Source organism: Talpa occidentalis, unplaced genomic scaffold, assembly GCF_014898055.3.
Source record: "Talpa occidentalis isolate TD23 unplaced genomic scaffold, MPIMG_talOcc4v2.1 talOcc4.13, whole genome shotgun sequence".
Lineage (NCBI taxonomy): Eukaryota > Metazoa > Chordata > Mammalia > Eulipotyphla > Talpidae > Talpa > Talpa occidentalis.
Genome location: NW_023601322.1, coordinates 19627866 through 19649240, shown reverse-complemented (window position 1 = coordinate 19649240; position 21375 = coordinate 19627866). Strand labels below are relative to the sequence as shown.

General features: G+C 50.7%; 1 protein-coding gene across 4 annotated transcripts in view; it reads right to left on the bottom strand.

Annotated features, from left to right (window-relative positions):
- ZBTB7C (zinc finger and BTB domain containing 7C) overlaps positions 1-21375 on the bottom strand; it is a 332722-nt gene that overhangs the window by 96079 nt on the left and 215268 nt on the right. Inside the window, exon 1 of one of the 4 annotated variants that reach the window (XM_037508546.2) lies at positions 20639-20687. The exons of the other annotated variants lie outside the window; for them this stretch is intronic. The gene's annotated coding sequence lies outside the window, so the exon portion shown is untranslated. Of the gene's footprint in view, positions 1-20638; positions 20688-21375 lie in introns of those variants that run through there. 4 annotated transcript variants of the gene reach the window in all.

The window sequence follows — 21375 nt, the reverse complement described above, 5'->3', positions numbered from 1 at the left end:
CCCAGCGGGCATCTCCTTATCTGTCCTTCAACACCCTGCCTGGGACTTCATATCGAAGAGCTAAGCAATACCTGTCTTGCCAAAACTTCACTTTAATCATGGTACTCCCTGGCTCAAACACCTTCAGCATCCTCTGTCACCTCTGTGACTTAGTTATTCATGCACTCCCAAACACATGGTGAGCCCCCTCAGTCAGTCTGAGGCCCTGTGACGGCCGTGCTGGCCACTGGGGCACACAGTAACCAAGAAAACACTACCCACACACCTTGGCCTGCCCTCTGAGCCCTCCATTGAGGGACCCACATTTCTGGCTGGATCCTATGTCTCCCCTATGTACACCTCCTACTCCAGCCAATCTGGGGTGCTCATTTTGTGGGTACCAGAGCTTGTCCCCGCTGTGTGTCTGCTTCTGTTGTGCCTCTTCTATTGCTGCTGAGATCCTTCAAGGCCCATTCAAGGCAGCACTTCCTCCACTAAGTCTTCCTGGTTAGCCCCACCAGGCGCCTAACTGTCTGGACAGAGATAATACGGGGCCTGCATCACTCAGTTCATCTATCTCTTCTCCGACCCTGTTGTGAAAGCAGGTCTTACTGCCCAAGAGGGCCTACTGTTTCTTCAGGGCCGTGGCTCTACTTTCTAATTCTTTTGCATCTCCCACGGTACTTAGCATATCCATGGGCACCTGAGAAAGGCCTTCATTTTGACCTCTCTGAATGTTCCAGGGGGACATGGTCTGGAGATGGGGTAGAGCCATGAATCCAACCAGCTGCCCCCACCCCTTGCTGCTAGGATACAACTGCAGGTGTATTTTCAAGCAACAGAGGCTGTAAGCAGAACACAGCAGACCCTCCAGGGACAGAGCATGTTTTTGGCGCTTAATAAGCCAGTGGTCTTTCCTAGTCACAATATGAAAACAGATGATTCAAGGGTATGTTGGAGGCAAGACTGACCAGACCCACAGTGAGGTCAGTAGACAGAAGGCAAGGGAGAGGGGTATTAACCCAGGAGAGGAGGCCCTCCTGGCCTTGAGTGGCTCAGGGAGGGGTCACTTAACCTCTGTTCCTCAGCTTCTGCTCTATTCAAAGGCACCCTGCCATGAAGATTAAGAACTTGGGTAATAGAAGGAGATTTGTGGGTTCAAATCCTAATTCAGTCACTTTCCTGATGTGTAGTGTTAGGCAAATTACTTGACCTCTCTGGCCTCAATTTCTTATTATAGAGTGAAAATAATTAATAGTCTTCACTGGGTGGTTGTGAAGGCCCAACATTAGCACGAGTGAAGCATTTCAAAGGTACCTGCACCCTTATATACCCTGAGTCAGGGGCAGCTCTTCTTCGTTTTTTAATATCCAAAAGGGCAGGTTTATCATAAAGAAGGGAGAGGAGAACAAAGGACACTTGCTTAGACATAAGCCGGCAGAAACAGGGCCCCCAAACAAGACAGGTTTGCTAGAGGAGAGGCCTGCATAGTCGCAGGCAGGCCACCTTGGGAGGAGAGCTGCCTCTGTCCCTTTGCAAAGGGAGAAGGTCAGTAAAGTGAAGAACCAGCACAGTCAGAGGTGGCCAGAGGGCTGCTGCCAGGGAGAAGGATGGCGAGAGGAACACCAGCACAGGCGCAGGTGGGCAGAAGGGCTGCTGCCAGGGGCAGCTCTTCTTACTACACAACAGACTCACTCATGCATTTCACCTCTCAAAGCACGGAACTGTGGATGAAGCCTGTATGATGCCTAAGGAGCCTTCCAAGTGGAATGAATCTTTAGTAAAACATACCAAACTGCTCTCTAGAAAGATAGTACCCATTTATTTATTTTTTTCCAGACGGCATGATGGGAATATTCATTTCACTGCAACTTTGCTTGCCAACCCTGGCTACCCTAATTTTTTTTAAACTAAGTTTTGTGAAATTGATGAATTTTTTAAAAAAGTGGTACCTTGGAACTCTAACTTGAGCTCTTTCCATTAATAATGAGATATAGTGATATCTCCTACGGGAATTGGCCATTTGCTATATTCAATCCAATATTTGTGAACTGGGGGTTCTTGTTCCTCGTTTACTCCACCGAGAGCTATGCCTGGCCGTTAAGGTTTATTGCTCTTTTTATAGGGCTAACTATTGACTTTTTTTTGTTGCCAAATGTGTTACAAACATATACATATGTTTTTAAACTTTTTAAAGAGTAAACAATGGATTGAGAGACCTAAAATATTTAGTCTTTGCCTGGTCATTCCCTTTCCAGAATTTTTCCTAAGAAAATAATCAGATTTTTGGAGTCAAGATGATCATCCTAGTGCTATTTATATCAGGAAGATTGGAAACTACCCAAATAGATCACTATTATGGTGACATTAATGTAAGCAAATAGTATGAAGCTATTAAAATGAGCTTTTCTGTGAAGGATGAGGAAATGCTCAAAGCTAAAATGGTAAGTTATAAAAACAGAATGTCCAGCCTACTGCCAATTTAGGTAAAGTTGAAAAAATATACACATGCTTTAAGGAAGGTTGTAAGAAGATATTTCAAAATAGTAGAGTAATGGGAGCTATTTTTGAGTAGTGGAATTACTTACACCTTAATCTTCTTTTTACTCTGTGGTTCTCCAAAATTTCTATAACAAATGTATTACTTAATAACTAAAAAAAGAGATTTACTGTTGTCATATCAGTCTCTCAAAATCCTGTGCCCATCAGATGCCTCACTTGAAGGCTTCTTAAAACACAGATGGCTGGATGGAGCCTCCCTGGTGGCGCAGGCGGTTGAGCACCGCACTGTGAAGCTGTCCGCAGCCTCTGCAGTGCGTGTTTGATCCCAGCCGGCTGGCGAGAATCCCACGTGGTGCAGCAGACCTCTCCTGTCTCGCCCACTGCTCCTCTCAGCAGTGTATTTCGCCAGTCTGCCTGTTCTGTTCCCCGCTCTGTCTCTAGTGAATCCTCTCACCCTCCTGTGCATCTGCCCTGTACCCCGGTTCTTTATAAATAAATAAATCTTAAAAAACAAAAACAAAAACACAGATGGCTGGGCCTTACTCCGGAGTTTCTGATTCAGTAGGTCTAGGATGGGGCCTGAGGTTCCACATTTCTAGCAAATTTCCACATCATGTTGCTGGTGTAGGGAACACACTGTGAGAACCAGGGCTCTCTATATACTAAAGGCTATTTTTCTCCCCTTGTTTCTACCTAGGTTGTGGAGCGCGAGAACGCTGGTGTCTAATCTTCTTAATCTTTGAGGATTGACGAATTGTTCATACCAGGTGAGAAAGGAGCCAGAACATGACCACAAGCCCACGGGCAAGCACCCTCACTCCCCCTGCCAGCCCCACATTCTTGGAAGAAGTACGTTCTACACATTCCTTCCCTGAAATCACGGCACCTCCCTTTTCTCATTTCTAACCAAACGAACTCTGGAGAATGGGGGCATCTCTCACGAGTTTGTAGCTTCCATATTTTGAATTAACTTTCAAGGGTGACAGATGGGTCCTCCCAGCCCCACTACGACTCCTGGTGGGCTCAGGGAACCCCACAAGGCCTATCACAAGTGTCCCATAAATGTGAGTTGGTTTGATGTGGTCTTGCCTGCACCCCAGGGACTGTTCCAGGCTGGGAAGGTAGGGTGAGAGCAGGGTTGACTGGGTCTGACCCTCTAGAAGCTGGTATTCTAGTGGAAAGATATACAATATTACAAAAGCATAATGACCTCATTGATGGGGATGAGCACCCTGAAGAAAATAAAACAGAGGTATATAATTGTCTCTAAGGACAGAGTGCAGGGTGGGGATCTCCCTTAGCTGAGGCTCAGAGAAGGCTATCTGAATCTGCAACGTGTTGGTCTTAAGTAAGGTCGGGGAGCAGATCTCTCCAGATCCCTTAGGCTTGTGATTCTCAAATGGTGACATGCAATCAGCCCAGGAATTTGGATTCAGTAGATCAGGGTGACGCCTGAGATGCTGCGTTCCCACCAGGCTCTCAAGGAGCACCTTGGGAATAGTGAGCCCCTAGGTCACAGTGATTACAGTGGAGAACCACTGAGAGTTTGAAGCTGGAGAGTGACAGATCCTACCGTGTTTTAAAAGATGATCAGGTAGGTAGGGGAGAGAATGTGAGGGGGGTGCTCCAAAGTTAGAAGGAGGGAGGCCCAGGGCACTGGACCAGTGAGGGTGCCAGTAGAGGGTGGGAAGATGGTCAGTCCAGGATCTGTGTTGAAACTGAGTCTGACAGGGCACCTGTGGGACTGGATGCTGGGTGAGAGAAGGGAAACTAAGGAGATTTAACCTGTCATCTCTCAGGCAGGTTTGCAGCACCCCACACAAAGCCCTACCCTCCCATCAACCTGTCAGGGATTCACCTGGGGACTGCACTAAGGGGCTCTTTGGCACTGTGCACACACAACCTGAGTTGCAGGTCTCCCCTGACTTGCCTGCAGAGATGCTAGGAAGACATAGGGTAAGTTTTCACACTTTAGTCCTGGGGCACCTGCTTGGAAGTGGGGGATCATGGCTGTAAGTGGAAGACAGGCTTTGGGAGGTGCCACAGGAGTAAGCAGACACCTCAGGAATCCCTGCCAGGGGTCTAAGGCTCCCACAGCCCTCAAAGGGCTACCTCCTAGTCCCGGGCCTCTTCTGGGGAGGATGGCACTTCCCTTGGCCCCTGCTCTGGTTCCTGCAGAGCCATGCGCAGGAGTGCTGGGCCTCCCTGTCTTCTGGTTAAAAGAGAGCTGTCCCTTCGAGACAGAGATCCAGGTCATCAGGAAGGCCCTGATCTGGCAATGATGGGTGGGGAAGAAAAAGAAGGTGGGTCACCCATCTGGTGGCAAAATCATTACGCAAGCAACTCGCTGGCACCCATGTTTGTGTCTTCACCTTGTTGCCAGTCTTCCCTTTCTAGGCACGGGCAGGCTGCTCTTGCTGTGAACCTTCTACAGCTGCCCTGGCCCTCCCTTTTTCCCTTTTGAGGTTGGTTTAACGGTCATTTAAAATGTACACATTTATTGTATCCTAGTATTAAAGGGTAATTCAAAACAGCACACGCTAGACCTCCTTGCTCACACTGATACAGAGGAGGCTCTGTTCTTCACGCCCTCGGAGCCTGCGTTCCCATTCATACAGGTGGGACTCTGGACTTGGCTGTGTGCAGAATGGATGGGCAGTAATTCACATGGAAGCTTTGGATTGAGGGAAGAGTTTGGCCCACAGGCCTGGAGATAGACAGCAAAGACAGCAAGACGGATGGTGTGACTCCCAGCCTGGACTGGAGGCAGGCAAACCATGAAATTAGGGTTACAAGAAGAGGCTGAGGACTGTGGGACTGTGATGCCAGAGAGGGTGCAGAGAGGGTGATTCTGGGGCGCATGGTGGCTCTGATGTCCTGAGGGCTCTTGGTGGTCCCACGGAGCGTTCCTGCCAAACCTGGGAATTACAATCTGGGCCAACATTGCATGGGGCCAGGTGAGACACAGTGGCCCCTGGTGACTTACAGCAGTAACAGGAGGTTTCCTGTAGGTGAAGGTGAGTGCCAGGGTCTTCACCCTAGGAGCCATCGGATCAAGTTTGGATCTACATGAACCGATGGCCAGGCCAGCACAGTCCAGTAGAGGCACAGCTGTGAGTGCAGCACAATTTTTGTTCTGCTTTTTTTTTTTCTTAATTAAATGGCACTTCATAAATCCACTTCCACGTTGCTGTGCAAAGTCTGCATTTGTCCTTTTAATGGTGGGGAAATTATTATAAAGAAATCTTATTTTAATGAGGTCGGGAGCTAGAAGAGTTCCAGTGACGTACAATCAGCAAACTAGGATCTGAGGTGCCTTTTCTCCCCAAGGGAAGTGACGTCGCTTCCTCTCCCCAGCAGAAGGAAGGAGGAAGAGGCAATTGCCTCTCTAAAAGCTATACAAGGGGGTGCTGGCTTTTGTTCTGGGGGAGTGCACGTGTCTCACCATGAAACTGCACTTTCCAAACTGCCTTTTGTTATTTTGTTGGTGAAACAACTGGTGGCTTTTGTGAAGTTGACTATGACATACAATGCTCTAGTGAGTGGACAGCTGATGATTGATATTACTATTCTACTTTTAGCTGCATAGATTGTTACCAATTTTTTTTTTCATTGTGAGGTTATAGGAGCTGCTTTATCTCTATTTTATAGGCACATAGCTGCTGGAGCTGGGGGTGCCAGGGTTGGAGAGCAGAGACCAAATATTCCCTCCTGCCACGTGGCAAGTGGCCCTGTGTTCAGGGCCTTGAAGCAAGTGGTGCCATCACACCTGCGGTGCTGGGCAGCTGCAACTGATTCTCCAGAGTGGACCAGAGCAGCCGAGGCTGGTGAATGCTGGGAGCACTGGGATTAGGCTGACTCCATATATTACAACATCCTCTAGCAAAGTATCTGAAATGGGCAGCAAAGTACAAGGGGTGGAGCTGGCGTGGGAACACCCCAAGTGAGAGCACAGAACCAGCCACTTCAGATTTATGGGAACCAGAGATCAAGTTTTAACAAGTGAGATTTTCCTGGGAGGGGGGGCGCTCCAGGGTGGGTATTTTTCACAGCGCAGGATTCCCACCCAGCTGCACATGAGGAAGAGAAACTGTCCATGCCATGCCCTGTGCCTCTGTGGCCCTGTGCCAGCTTCCTTATAGGTGCTCAGTAAATGAGTGAATGAATAGATGAGATGGGGCAGCTTGTAAAAACTCACAGTCTAATCCCCACTCCTAAAAAGTTGGAATATTCCCTCCTGAATCCTGACCCCCTGCAGAAGGAAAGGGATCTGTGCAGCTGGGGGATAATTTTCTGGGGTTCCATCCAGAGGTGCTGACACCCTGACCTGCAGCATCTGCCTCTTAGCAGCTGTAGGGATATAAGTGAGCGATCCCAGGCACAGCGAACTCAGCAAGCTTGCTGCCCATGAGGACTGCCCCTCAACAGGGACCCCTGACTGCTCTACCATCACCTCTTATGAATGTGCTCGGTTCCAGGCTAGGGGCTATGAGGGACAGAGAAAGCAGTATAGCACGCACTTCTTGTGAGCAGGGAATTTACAAGCTAATGAGAAAGATGAATCACATAGAAGCCGTGGAGGTCACAGAGAGGAGCCAAGGTCCCCCTTCAAGAATGGCGGCCCTGGTGGCTGACAGTGTTGTGAGCAGTCAACCCTCAGCTCAGGACAGCCGTTTCAGGATCTGCCGGGCTGCAGGGCCACCTGGCCCAGTGTCACACCTGACCAGGGACGCTGCTTTCACTGACTGCCTGCGGCATCAGAGGTTCTACAAAGACAGGGACAGACCTGAGGGGGCCATTCCAGCTCCAGAAATCCTGAGGGGTTGCAGGAACTGTTTGGTCTGCCTCAGGGCACTTCTCTCCTACCCCTCCTCTGACCTTTGACCTCTTGCAGGAGGTGGTCCCTAGGATGCTATTAACAAATACCTTCCCACTAAACTCTGCCTTCTGATCAGCTGCTCAGAGTGCCCAGCCTTGGAGAAACAACAGCTACATTGCCTGGTCTAGTTCACACACTTGCATTCACGGTTAATCCTGTTGTTCAGACTCTAAGCGCTGGATGTAGAAACGAATGCTGTTAGATGCAGCCTTAAACTACAGCTCTGCCTAGGAATTCTTAGGAATGTGTTTATTGATGAATTTGCAAAATACAAACACACAAATATGTTACAGTCTTGTTAATATGAAAAGTTGTTTCTCTTGCATTGTCTGAATGATGCTTGGCTCTGGGGCCCTGATGGACAGGGGGTGATGTAGCCTGGGGACAGTGAGATTTTCCCTACGGGGCTCAGCCAGAGAGGGAAAATGCCAATTAAGGCAAAGCTGTCTGTGAGGAATCATTTTAGTTGTCACATTAACCCTATGACCTGGGGATCACAGGTGGGGTACTATCGCCCCAACTCTCCAGGTAAACAGGGCCCCTTTAATGGGTATCTGTCCCTTTGGGGTGTGGTAGCCTCTGCCTAGTGATGTTGAACTCCCCAGGCCTGATGAAAAGCCAAGCAAAGTCTGATGTCTAGCTGGCTCTCTGGGACACTCGAGCGAGCCTGAGATGGGAGGAGGTGAGACTAGGTCCCCCCCGAACTTGGCAGGAGACACCAGGCAGCAAGCACCTTCACCAGCAGCCAACAGCAAAATAGAATAGAATCTGTGCCATGATCCTCAGAGCCAAACAAAGGGCGACCATCCACCTTGGGAAAGCATGCTGTTTTGTTGGTAATCAATTTTTTTCAGAGGCTTTTACCACTAAATTATTATTGATCTTATTGTTGATTAAATTAACTGATACTTCAGACAAGCTGACTGGGGTGGGGGTGGGAGAGTCTGCACCTGTCCCAGTTGCCCTGGCCAGCAAGACCAGGCACCAGGAGTTCCAGCTGTTGAGGACCACAGGAGTCTTTGGGGAAGTCTAGCAGTGGTGGCTGGCTGGTCCCAGGGCCTTGGGAGTAAGGAGCCACTGAGCCTCACTCGGGGCTGGGCGGGGGCGGGGGGGCGCTGGGACTGGGCACTGGTTGTCTGTGAATGCTTCTGAGCCTGCCCTGGAGCGGCTCCTAGTCCTCAAGGAGCAGCTGAGAAACCAGGAAAGTAGAGGCACCTTTTTGGGAGCTGGACGGGAAGGGTTATGACATTTGTGCTGCAGCCCCCTCTCCCAGGCCCCTGCTTCACTGAGGCAGCAGTGACAATAGAGCGACACTCAGGAGGAAATCTTGGGCCGGGGCCAGGCAGGAGCAGCAGCTGCAGACCTATGCCCTCGGCTTTCCACTGCGGGGCAGGAGAAATGTCATGGCCACTGGGGAAAGGAGAGGCTCTTAGTGGGGGGTGGGGGGGGGTGACTAAACCTAGAGATTTGTTATACCAGAGCTCTGAGTTGTAAATTGTTTTCAAAATTATGGTTACTCTGTACCAGATGCAAAGCATAATTTATTTTTTTAATCCCTCAGCTCAGAAGGCAACTGTGAATTTTCCCACTGTACAGATGGATAACCCGAGGCTGAGAGGTTCTAGGAAGTGAGCATGATCTTGTGGAAAGTGCATGAGCCGAGGCAGGAACTCAGGTCCAAAGGGACAAGACTTGGGACCAGGTGGTGTCCCTGGAACAAGGCCCCAACCATGAGGGGTATGTCACCTCTAGGCTGCTTCCCAGACATTTGCTTCTGCACCCAGAGTCCTGGGCTGCAGGTCATTTTGCTAGGGAACCCCTTTATCATGGGGCACATAGTCAGCCTCTATGCCTGGGAAACCCCATTCAAAGTCATCCTGTCTCCTCCAGATGCCAGCAGCCTAGGGGAGGACAAGGGTGGGTGCTGGTGGAGAGGATGCAGTGGCAGCGGGAGGGGGTCTAACATGGCCAAATGTGGTCTTGGGGGCAGGCAGGGCCTGCTGTTGCCTGGTTCCTCTCTTTAGGTGGTCCCAGAGGGTGAGGCCATCCAGAGCAGCCCCAGGAGACAGGGTCCAGCAGATGCCCCTCTGGGTGGTTTGGCCACCGTGGGACGGCCAGTAGGTTCGCAGAACATGTGCTGTGGACACTACTTCCCAGTATGCTTTGGGCAGTGATCCCGAAGGGCCCGGCCAAGAGACGAGCAGCCAGCATGTGCCAGCAGGGGGCCACTGAAGGGGCACCCAAGTTCTGCAGCATGTGCTCCAGGAAGCTTTGCAAACTTGGCCAAGACCATTCTTTGGTGATACGTCATTTTTATAACATTTGATCTCTTCAAAGGATAGCATTTTAAAAGTTTACATACTGATGTTTTCTATTTCCTTTATTAACTCTCACGCAATTCCAACCTCTACCCCCACCCCCGCCCCATTGATGCCTGGTAATAATTACTTTGAAAACCTATTATACGGCAATTCTTCACTATCACTGGTATATCAACTTAGTCTAAGAGCAGGCCAGCGTTTTGTCCAAGGAGTGTAGACGGGTCCAAGGAGTGTCCTATTAACACGTCAGAATAATGGTATCTTCGATCTATCCCCGTGACCCAACACCCTGGGATTTGAAGACAGCCCTGGTGTGTTGCCCCCTCCATGCCCATCTGAGCAGGGCTCAGAGCCCAACACCCTCCTCCTGCCCCTCACCCCCCACTGTGACCCCTGTGGCTTTTCAATCCAATCAATCCCCTGAAATAATTGTGGAGCTTCTACAGAGCACAGCTCAGTTTACTTTCAAAATGTCAGACAGTGCAAGCCCCCAGGGCCAAATGGAAACCCTGATCTAGTTTCCTGTCACCTGGGACACCGGGCTGGAATGGGCCCTTGGGAGGCATCATCACAGTTTGTCATGCCTTGCGGATAACACTTAGGGAAGAGGGGAGGGGTGGGGAGCAGAGCTCCTCCGGATTTGCAGTTACTGGGTCTGGTAGACACAGTCCTGGGGCTGAGCATGTGTGAGAGGCAGCTACAGCCTCAATGGCCCCAGGGACCAGAAGGTCACCTCTAACTTCTTGCATGAAGCACCTGCAGCCCTCCAACCTGAAGAGAGGGGAGGTGGGAAGTAAAGGGATGGAGAGGGAAGAAGAGGGATAGGAAGAACCTTCGATGTTCCAGGAAAGGGCAGTGAAAGGGGGGTTGGTCTAACAAAGGCCCTGTCCACCTGAGGGGAGGCCAATACTTACAGGTGGGCATGAGGGGCTCTCTCATTCGGTCCTCACAGCAATCCTATGAAGTTTTACCCCCATTTTACAAATGGGGAATCATAGCACAGAGAGGGTCAGTAATAGCCCAAGACCACAGAGCCTATTAACTGAGAGCTTGAACTTGAACCTGACTGAGTCTGTGTCCAGAGACTGCTTTGCCTCAGTCCCACCTCAGAAAACTGTTCTGAAGCTCCCTGAGCCCCGACACCCTCATCCCTTTGCTCTGATTCTGAATAGCACCCAGACCCCTCAGCTGAGTGGAACACTTGACTCTAGAAGCTTGCTTTAGTTTTTATTTTTCTTTAAAGATTTATTTTATTTATTTGTGCATACAAGAACTGGGGTGTAGGCCAGAGGTATGGGGCAGAGGGTGAGAGGATTCACCAGAGACAGAGAAGGGAGCAGAACAGGCGGATCTACTGAAATGTACTGTTGAAGGGAGCAGCGGGCGAGATAGGAGAGGTCTGCTGCTCCATGTGGGTAGCTCCAGGATATAACTCACGCCGCAGTATCTGGTGATAGCTTGATGATGTTGAGACTGTGCCATCAGGGAGTCCCCTTGCTTTAGTTTTTCAAACTGTGATCTTAGCTGGGTGAGTGTATGATAACCCTTTGGAGGATAAGGGGCAGGTGGGGGAGGGGGACAGCAAAGGGCTGCATTTGTGTCCTCTCTGGGCCCAGCACACAGTAGGGGCTGCTTTTGTCCTGGCTGGTGAGGCAACACCTTCCACGGTTCCACTGGCTGTGGGGAGGTCCTGTGGGCTGCGGTTTCTCCTCCCAGGGCCCCATCTATCATCTCCTCTGCTCCCCCACAATGGAGCTCACTTGGCCTGGCTTTTCATCCCAGTGTGAGCTTGGGGTTGGCTGAAGCTCAGTCTCTTTGCTCTGCTGGGAGTGTGGAGAGTTCACCACCATGTTATTGGAAAGGCTTCCAAGAGCTGGAGGCCAGGTTCACTCAGAGGGTGCACCACAGGGGTGGGGGCGGAAAGAGGGAGGGGTCAGGAAGGGAAGAGCCCCTCAGTGGGGAGCACGGACAAGCCAAGAAGGCAGGGAGGAGGAGGGAGTGGGAGCCACTGCCAGCCGGGTGTGCACAAAGGGCAGCCAGGGGCCACCAGCCCCCCAAGGGCCCACTGTCCCAAGGCCCACATCCTCTGGAGCACCCCTTAAGCTCCTGCTTTGCCTTTACTACACTTGTTTCCCAGGCTACTTGGCGACGGTCATACCCAGTGTTATCCTGAGGAAACCCAGTGGCCCGCAGAGAGGTTTGCCCACCGCAAGCCTCTGGTCGATTCAGTTCAATTTCAGAAGCCCCTGCAATGCACCCCAACTGACAGTGCTCCCCAAGATGCCCTCTGATCAACTCACCCCCATGCTGGGTCCTCTCATGCACAGACCTCATAGGCAGCTGCCAATGTTGCTTGATTAAGTTGGTTCTAGGCCGTCCCCATTCCTATGTAAACTGACCCACACGTTGCCCAGAGTCAGGCCTCAAATCCCATTAGACTGCACGCGGGCAAGCTTCCTATTTCCTACAGACACTCTTGAAGGAGCGATGTGGTGCCTGTATCTTACACACCTTAGTGTGAATTAGTAGAGAACTAGTAGAGAATTAGTGCCTGTGTCTTCCACACCAGTGTGAATTAGCATAGAGCACTGGCTTTCTTGTAATAACTAGGTTGGATCAGCACCAGGAGAGGATGAGGTGAGAGTTCTGAAGGGGTGCTAAGAGCTTGGGTGGGGTGATTTTGGAACATGGCAGGATTCCTGGATGGGCAGGCCACAGGAGGCAGGCAGGGGGAGGAATTTGAGCAGTGGAGGAATAGCATGAGGGCACCAGGAAAGAAAGTTCATTGTAAATGCCTATTTTACTGCCCTCCACAAAAATGGCCAAAATGCAGTGATGAAAACCTAGGGATTAAGAGACACTTAGCACATCTTCATAACTTCCCAAGCCTCTCTATGCAGTCAATGTTCTTAGGGTGGAGGATTCACTAAGGACACACACACACACACACACTCCAAAGGCAAGCACAGCAATGCCCAGAAACTACCTAAACATGTTTGCTCCATGCTGCCAGTTGAGGAGGCCTCTCGGATCAGTGGGAGGCAGATCAAGCTTGTTTCCCTCAATTGCAACTTCTACCCTTCTAGAATTTCTCCTTCTCTGCAGGTCCAGGCCACAGAGACATTAATCCTTATTCAAATGGACCTTCAAGTTTCTTCCTTCATTAGGAAAAAAAAAAAAAAAAAAACCCTCTCAAAATACCCCAAAGCAGCAGCTCTAATGTCACCAGGAAGGGAGGAGAGGGCACGGGCCTCACCTGGTCTCTCTTGTTGGAAGGCAGAAATGCAACCCTTCGTCCCCTCCTCCCCAAGGGCCTCCCCTCCCCCTCTCTCCAACAGCTTTAATAAACAGTGATTATTTCAGTCCTCAGAGCACAGCTGTCCTGTGAATTGTCCAGTCAGGGTTATGGGGTGGGAGCCAAGGGCTGGCGCACAGAGCTCAGATCTCCGAATAAACTGGCCTTTCCTTGCCCTCCTCTGAGCCTCCTCCCTAGCAGGTGGGAGTTGAGGAGGGCACCTCTCTGGCTGAGACCAGGCATGACAGAAGCATTTTCTGAGCAGTCCCAGTGGGGGAGGGTGGGGAACAGTGCTTGGAGACAGGGTGAGAGGTGGCGTGGGCCTACCAATGTGCCATGAACTCAGGCCTCCCCAAACACCCCTTTATCCAAATCAGGGAACTCTCAAATGCTCCTCTGAGGATTAGCCTCTGGTTGCCTCTCTGGTTAAAATGTGCTGGTACATTATTTGAGGACAGAAATGGAGCGTTAGATGAATTTTCATCTATAGAGGTATTTGGTAAATGTTGGTTAAATGGATGAATGAATGACAACGTTAATATTAGAAGTAGTAGTAGAAACAGCTCTTGGTGCTTCAAGGGAGGGCAGTAGGGACATCACTGAGAGGGTTGGGAGAAAACAGGTAGCAAGTCAATTCTAGCCCATCAGGTTGAGCACGTGGCTAGCCAGGGGCGCCTGGCCTCTCCGCAGAAGCAGGACTCCAGAATCAAGTGGCTGCATTGGCACATCTCCTGCTAAATCCTCCCCCAGGAATTTGGGACAATTGTCTGCTGAGAATATGACTCTCAGAACTGTCATAGCTGAACTTCAGAAAACTCTACTCAAGAGCAGTTTGAATTTTTTTCAGTAGCTGAAGCCCCCTTGTACAAGCCAAATTCAGCGACTAAACAGGCCCACACAGAACCGTTCTGCTTGAGTCAGCTGGATGAGTCCCCTTGAAGATCACTCCTCATTTTCAGAAAGGGAACTGATACCTGCAGGGATCAACCTGTGTTCTCAGACTTCATCACACCCCCTGCAGGCGCTGGGTCTCCTCCCCAGAGATTCTACTTCAGGCTTCTTGGGTGAGACCTTCCACCTGTCATGTTTTAAAAGGTTCTCAGGTGGTTTTAACCTGGAGTTGGGTTTAGGGACTGCTGGATTAACCACTAGCTTGAAGGTGAAGAGTAAGTTAGTAGCAAAGCCAGGTCCAAGCTGTTCTTGGGTCATCCAGGTCAGATTCCATGACAAGGACTTCTGAGAAGCTAATGGAATTCATTTCGGGCCCAGGTTTGCTTGTGCTGAATGTGATGCCACAGAGTGGTCGCTCATCAGGACTGCAGCATGTTCTGTGTGAGGGTAATTTTTTGTCATCCTTGACAGTCTTTCAGCAAATGGGATTCCCTCTACTAGTTGGCTCAAATTTATCTTTTTTCTAATGTTTACTCCACTCGGTCCCACAGGTATAAAAATGGGATAACTTTGTATTTCGCCACAGAACTGAAATACTGGTATGGAACTTGGCACCTAGCTACACCAAGTAGCTTTGATGGATCACCAGACCTTGTCAGGGGCTCACAGTCCTAACAAGAAAGGGGCAAGTTGGGTTTGCATCACCCAGCTGCCACTGGGCTCCCTAACAATTTTCTCTGTGGTCCCAAAGGAGTCATTGAACAGAATGTAGAAAGGCTGAGATATTAATTAAGTCTCCACTCTAAGCCCCAAACACCGAACAGCTTGTCCAATGAATGCCACATACATTTCCCTTTATGTTAGTGCTTCCCCTCCTGGAAATTGGCTGCCCACTGTGGATGCACCTGAATAGAGTGGGGCAGAGGGAGTGGGCCACACTGTTGACTCTCTGGAGCCTTCTCCAGGAAAAGAGAGTAAGAAGGAAGGCCAACCCCTGGGTCACTCCATGGGACCCTGCACTGTCTTATAGGAACTTATAGAAAAACCTGTTGAAAGTCCGGGACATACAGAGAAAACACCAAGCCCTATGGGATGATCAAGAATTTCAAATGGTTCTTTATAGGTAAGGCAAGCAAACGTGATTGAGCTCATTTTAAGAATATTTCCTGGGTGCCACTCCTTGAACACAGAAACGCTTTGAGAATAGGACGGCTAAAATTAAAAAAGGCAGATGTAATTAACAAGTGTTGGCGAAGTTGTGGAGAAACTCGGATTTTATACCCTGCTGCTGCGATGGCCCAGCCATCGCGGGAAAAACAGCCTGGCAGTTTCCCAAAAGGTAAAATGCAAAGCGACCACATGATCCAGTCATTCCACTCCTGGGTATAGATCCAAGAAAAACACAAACCTATGTTCACACAAAACCTTGCACATGCATGTCCAGAGCAGCATTATTGGCAAAAGGAAAACATGGAAACCACCCAAATAACCACCTGCTGGTGAATGGCAACATAAAATGCCACACAGCCACACAAGAGACATTATCTGGAAATAAAAGGAGATGAAGCCCCGATGCATGCTCCAAAGTGGATGGACCTTAAAGACGTTGCGGGAAAGAGACAGCCAGTCCCCGAGCATGTACTGTAGGGCTCCACTGAGGGAACATCCAGAGCAGGCCAAGCTATGCAGAGACAGAAAGATTACGGTGACATAGGACTCGGGATTTGGGGTGAATGGGGAGTAACTGTGGATGGGCATGGGGTTTCCTTTTCATGTGAGGAGACTATTCTAAAATTGATCATAGTGGTGGTTGCTCAGTTGTGTAAATATATTAGAACCACCGAATTGTACACTTTAAATGGGTGAATTGCAGGGTTTGTGAATTAGTTCTCAATAATATAGCTATTAAAAAGAGCCTTTGAAAAGCTCCTTATTGTTTAGGTTGCGCTTAATAGAGCCATCCTCTGCTAGGCTCCCTTAAGGCTTGAGGAAGGCAACAGTAACTGGGGTCACAGTTCCCTCTGCAGGGGCCTTTACCAGTAGCTCCTCAAAGACGCCTAGGCCAATCTCTTATCTCCAGAACAACTTACCAGAATTGTCAGCCAGAATCCCTGGCCAAGAAAACAAGAGCCCTGGGTGTGTGTGTGCATGTGTGTGCAGGTGAGGCAGAATGTTCCTGAAGACCTAGTCCTGTTCTATGATATCACGTATGTGGGAAGGTCACGTTTGCATTCACTGCTGGTTTGTATCTAATTTGTAAAAGCTGACTCAAGGTTGCACATGCTGTTATCAGGCAACTTTTCCAGTTCGGGGTCTCAGTCTTGTACAGCTTGAGTTGTTCTGTGGATGGACTTAATTCTTGACTGCTGAAGTGCATCCCCGCCTCAGGCCCCTGCCCACACAGGAGAGGCAGGCTGCTGTCACGCAAACTTTCCTATAATGCACCCCGTGTGGACAAGAGCCAGGTCACCAGCAGGGAAGGGCTCATCCCCCAAGAGGGACGCTTCTTCCTCCCCAGCTGGCCTCCTGCACAGTGAAGGGGGTGACGGGGCTGCTGGGTGACAATGAGGTAGAAGGAGGCCCAATCTGTCTGGTCCCTTGCCAAGCACAGCCCCAATGGAGGGGGCCTTCCCAGGGGAACAAAAGGGAGTGTGGCTGAGGGGAGCAGGCATTCCTCTCGCTCTAACATGGGCTTGAGTCTACAGAAAGTTAAGTTATGCTGCAATTTTGAAACTCATCCATTGACGATAAGTTCTCGCTTCAAAGGAATTACTCCTCTCACTTCATCCTGGCACCTGGGGTCGATCAGTATTCAAATTTATTAAGCAATAATGTGCAGAATATATGGTATAAAGGGCTGTTTCATCACCCCACTCCCCAAGCTATTTTTTGATTTTTTTTTTTTTTTTGGCTAAGTCAAGAAAAGTCCAACCAGTTAAAAAAGCAAAACAAAACTAACAAGCACTCAAGCGTGTGCATATACACACACACACACACACACACACACAGTAAAAATCCTTTGTGGAAGTTACTATGAGGCAGGCAGCTTCGGAAAGGAAAAACACAATCTCTGACTAATATGAAGGAGACTCCAAATTGCTCTTGGCAATAATCTCTCAACCCCAGATCCCCTCCCTCTATTCATCTCCACAGATCCCAGCCAAAAGAAAATAAACTGAGCAGCTCCCTCCTGGCCCAAAGTGTAGGGCTGCAAGGCGGAGCAAGGACTACGACTAGCAAGCCAAGCGCCCCAGCAAGGCTACACCTGTGTAATTGCTGTAAACATGGGGCTGGGTGCTTATGCTCCTATGAAGCCGATAATACCAATATTAGGAGAAAATATCTTTGCTCTGTCACCGTAACATCAAATAATCTCAAACCCAAGAGATAAGGGGGTTGGGGGGGAAAGGAAGACCAAAGAAGGAAAAAGGATCCTTCTTGCAAGAGCTGGTGTCAGTTCTGGAGAAGGCAGGCCCCAGATCATCACTCATCTGGGCTGAGCTTCCAGGCAAGATTTATCAGTTCACCTTCCCCATGGAAGGATAGTTAATTTTAGAGGTAGTTATCTTACACCTATTACACCACTCAAGATAGAAGGAGAGTTAACAGGCTAAATATCCCAGAATATTTATGGCTGCTCTGTCTCAAAGATCCATGTGACAACATTTTATTAGGACAGACATGTCAGGTCAGCTAAAACAGAGGTGGACAGGAGCGTGGAAGTGGCATTGACTGCGGAGATGGACGTGCATAGAGAGAGGTCATTACAGCTGAGCCCTGAAGCACCTGGCAGCCCGGAGTGAGGCGTGAGCTGTCCTGATAACTGGGGATACTCAAGAGACCCTGGACAAATGCCCCCAGTGTTGAGATGAGGGGCTTGGAGCCAAAGCTCCTGCCCTGTGTGTGTGGGAGGACTAACCCAGCCATGGAGGACTGCGGCCGATGTACCCCGAGAGTGTATGGGGGTAGCTCCCAGCTGTGGGCTCTGCTTTGGAGGGGCCAGTCCACTTGGAAGCTGCGGGGTGGTCTTGTCACCTCCAGCTAAGATGTGTTAAAGCTAAAGGCTCATTGAGGAACGTACAATTGTAAACAATCTGAATAACAGGGGCTCAAACAGCTGCCTAGGCACTGAGTGCACTCCATGTCCTTCGAGCCAGGGACCAGTTCTTGTGACTGGAGACGGTTCATCTTCCCACCTTGCCTCTGCACCCAGGCCTCCTGCTGCTTCTGCTGCATCATAGCAACCCTTCTGCAACTACAGTCCTTCCTATTGCCTTGTTGCCCCTCAAGCCCGAGGGATGTGCTTACTACTGCTAAGCCCATTGCCAGAGGCCAGCAAGCAGGTGGGACTTCACTTACTGTTGTATGCCCAGCACTTAGCACTGGCACCTGCATGTACACAGTGGACAACATGATAGTTGTCAAATAAAGGATGGGTGGACTAAATAAAGGGAAAGAAACTGAGGTTCAAAGGTGGCAATAATGCGTATCACACGTACATACTATTTTGTGTTGTATTATCATTATTCCAGGGTGCTTCTCCAACTAAAGGGCAAGATTCTAAAGGGTGTGTGGTATAATAGAGAGCTTTGATTCCTGGCTCTGCACTAACTAGCTGGACAGCTTACTTAACTCTTGAATTTCCTCATCTGCAAAGTGGAGCTAATGATTCCCATCTGACATATTCATATGTAGGTTACAGGACACAGCACACGCCAAGCAGAATCTGGCACAGGGTAGGTGGTCTCTGAATGTCCCAAGCCTTCCCTCCTCTCCCTGCCCCTCTCAGCTTTATCTCCCAGCACTGACACAACAGGCTTTTGCTTCTGCGGTCTCCCCCTTCAAGGTTCTACCCCAGCGCCAGCTCCTATTTAAATCTTTCTTGACCTCTCTGGCTGCCGAAGTGCTCTTCTCAGATCCCAAAGTGGCTCTCCCAGCAGCCTGTCGTCGACACCTGCTCACTGCCTAGGTGTTGCTTGCCCTGTGCAAGTCTCACCTCTCTGTGCCGGGTGCCCCTCGAGGTGGCTCAAGCCAGAGTGCTGGTGGGCTCAGAAGGTGCCCAGTGGGATACAAATCTACCAATTTCATGAAGCTCTGGGACCCAAGCAGGGGCCACAGGGCCCGTGGGGTACTGGGCCATGTGGTTCTGTGTAAGGAGCGCTGGACTCAGCTGTCCCTCCAGGGCTCAGTCCCTCACCTGTGTAATAGGAGGTGGAGGAGGGTGGAGACTGCCCTTGCCGTGGTCCTTGGGGGAGTTTAGGAAACAGCACTAAACAACACACCCACAGAGACACAGTACAATTAACCCTGATCTCTTTTTGGGGGAGGGAGTCTTTTCCCTTCCAGCCCATGTTGGTTCTTGAAGAGGGTGGCACTCGGCTAACTTCCTTCCCTGGACGTCTACCCATAGGAGGTTCCTGAGCCCTTCTAATCCCCAGGAGGACTTAACTGGTGAAGGTGGGGGAGGGAGCAATGGAGCTGAAACTTGAACCTGGCAGGGCTTCTGCCCTTCCTCTCCCTCCCCTTCCACAAAAATCTATCGAATCTGGAGAAAACTGCCCGATTGTTTCAACCACTTCCTTTGCATTTTCAAAATTCTGCCTTCAGAGGGATTGGAAAGGTTATGCCACCCGTTGGCCAATGAACCGCGGGAATGGAGCTGCCTCCAGTGCCAAGCCAAGTACCAGGGGTTAAAAGAAAGAAGGCAGTGGTCTCCTGCCCACCCACCCACCGCCAAACAGAAGCCAGAAGCCCAGACAAGGGAATCAGATGCCCTCACCCCAGCTCACCCAAGCAGGAAGAACACTGCCCTGGGTACTCAGTGCCTCCTGGGGCTGCATGCGTGTGTGTGTGTGTGTGTGTGTGTGTGTGTGTGTGTGTGTGTGTTGGGGGGTGGGGGAGGGTTTGAGCTGGTGCCAGAGTTCTTCCCAGCACCACAACTGCGGTGCCTGCCTTCAGGGAACCAGGTGCTCTGGAGGGTGCCTGGAGCCTGGGTCCCTGCCCTCCCCCACCTGGCTGCCTCTGGGGCCAAGACCCCAGCTTGACTCCAGAGTTACCCTCTCCCAGGTCCCAGCTGGGGAGGTCCCCCACCTATGCAGCTCAGCCTGGACGTGAGCCCGGGACTTCAACTGGGCGGGCTCTCGCTTCCCGAGTGGCTTCTGCCAACGCCTCCTTTAATTCTGCCAGTCTCCAACCTCCACATCTGCCAGGAGTTGCCACAACGATAACTTTTCCCCAAGTTTTGGATCTGATATTGGGGAGAACTAAGTTTTTGCTGTTGTTGTTTTGTTTTTCCGGGGGAGTAATATTTACATCAACAGTATCTCTCTTCAACCGCCTCGGTCTAGAGTCACCTTTACGCTCCTGGCCGCCCCTTCTCCACCCCCAAAAGCCTGGCCCCAAGGGCTGCTGGCCCTGACCAACTGCGTTGCTCTAGTCAGGGTTCCAGACTGTGTCTTGCGTTTGGCTGGGGGGTGCGCGGCTGTGCACACTCCCCCTTAGCTCAGGGACTCGCGGCCGGGTTACCCCAGCACACTGGGCTCCAGCCCTGGCGGAGGTTTGAAATTTCTCGCAGACGCCGCCACTCCCGCCTGGCGAACACCCCGCGGAGCTGCCACTCGCGGCCAGAGGGTCCCGCTGCACCCAGCGAGAAGAGAACCCCCGCAGCGCCCAGGGCGCCCCGAGCTCTCCCACCTTCTCCACTGCCCGGCCGCCCCGGCTCCCCGGTCCCGACCAAGCCCTGGCTCCGAACCCGGGTCCCCGCAGACCTACCTGGCTGCCCCGGGGCCGCGCTGGTGCCGGGGCGGGGTCCTGAGCGCCGCCAGGGTCCCGGGCGGGGAGTCCACGCGCCAGCAGCAGCAGCGCAGCTCAGGGGCGCCTGCCGCAGCCGGCGGGAGGTTGTCATTGATTCGCGCTGGGCGAGTTAAGCCATTCCAGGAGTGGTTTGGAGAAAGCACTCCCTCCCCTCCCTCCAACCAGAAGTATTTGGCAGGCGGCCCCTTTCTCGTCCACCTGCGCTGGTAAGCGTGGGACAAGGACCGATTTCACCAGTGGCGCAGGATGGCTCACTCTGCAACATGCAAAGTAAGCGCTTTCCTAAAGGTGAAGCAGAAATGAAAGCAAGGTGGGTGGAGGGTTTTCTCTCTCCTCCTTCCCCCTGGGTCTCTCCATTTGTTTGTTTGTTTGTTTTTCCACTCTAATATTTCACAAAATGTCTTGCCGCCTCTCTCAAGCCAGGGATAGCTTTGTGTGATGATTGCTTTATTGAATTCTGCATGCCTTTTATTTTTAGAGGCAATTTTATTTCCATTTGTCTGAAACCCGACCCCAATACTATTACTAGAATATGTTTTCTCCTTAAAGGGTTGTAAGGGTAACTTAACCAAATCCAACAGGTCACAGCAGCAAGCGTTCAAGCTGGCGAGCCAAAAAGGGGTAAGAACTAGGGGGTCCAGGAAGGGTCCAGGTAGGGTAAGAACCTGAGGTCTGAGGTGGGGGCACCCACTTTC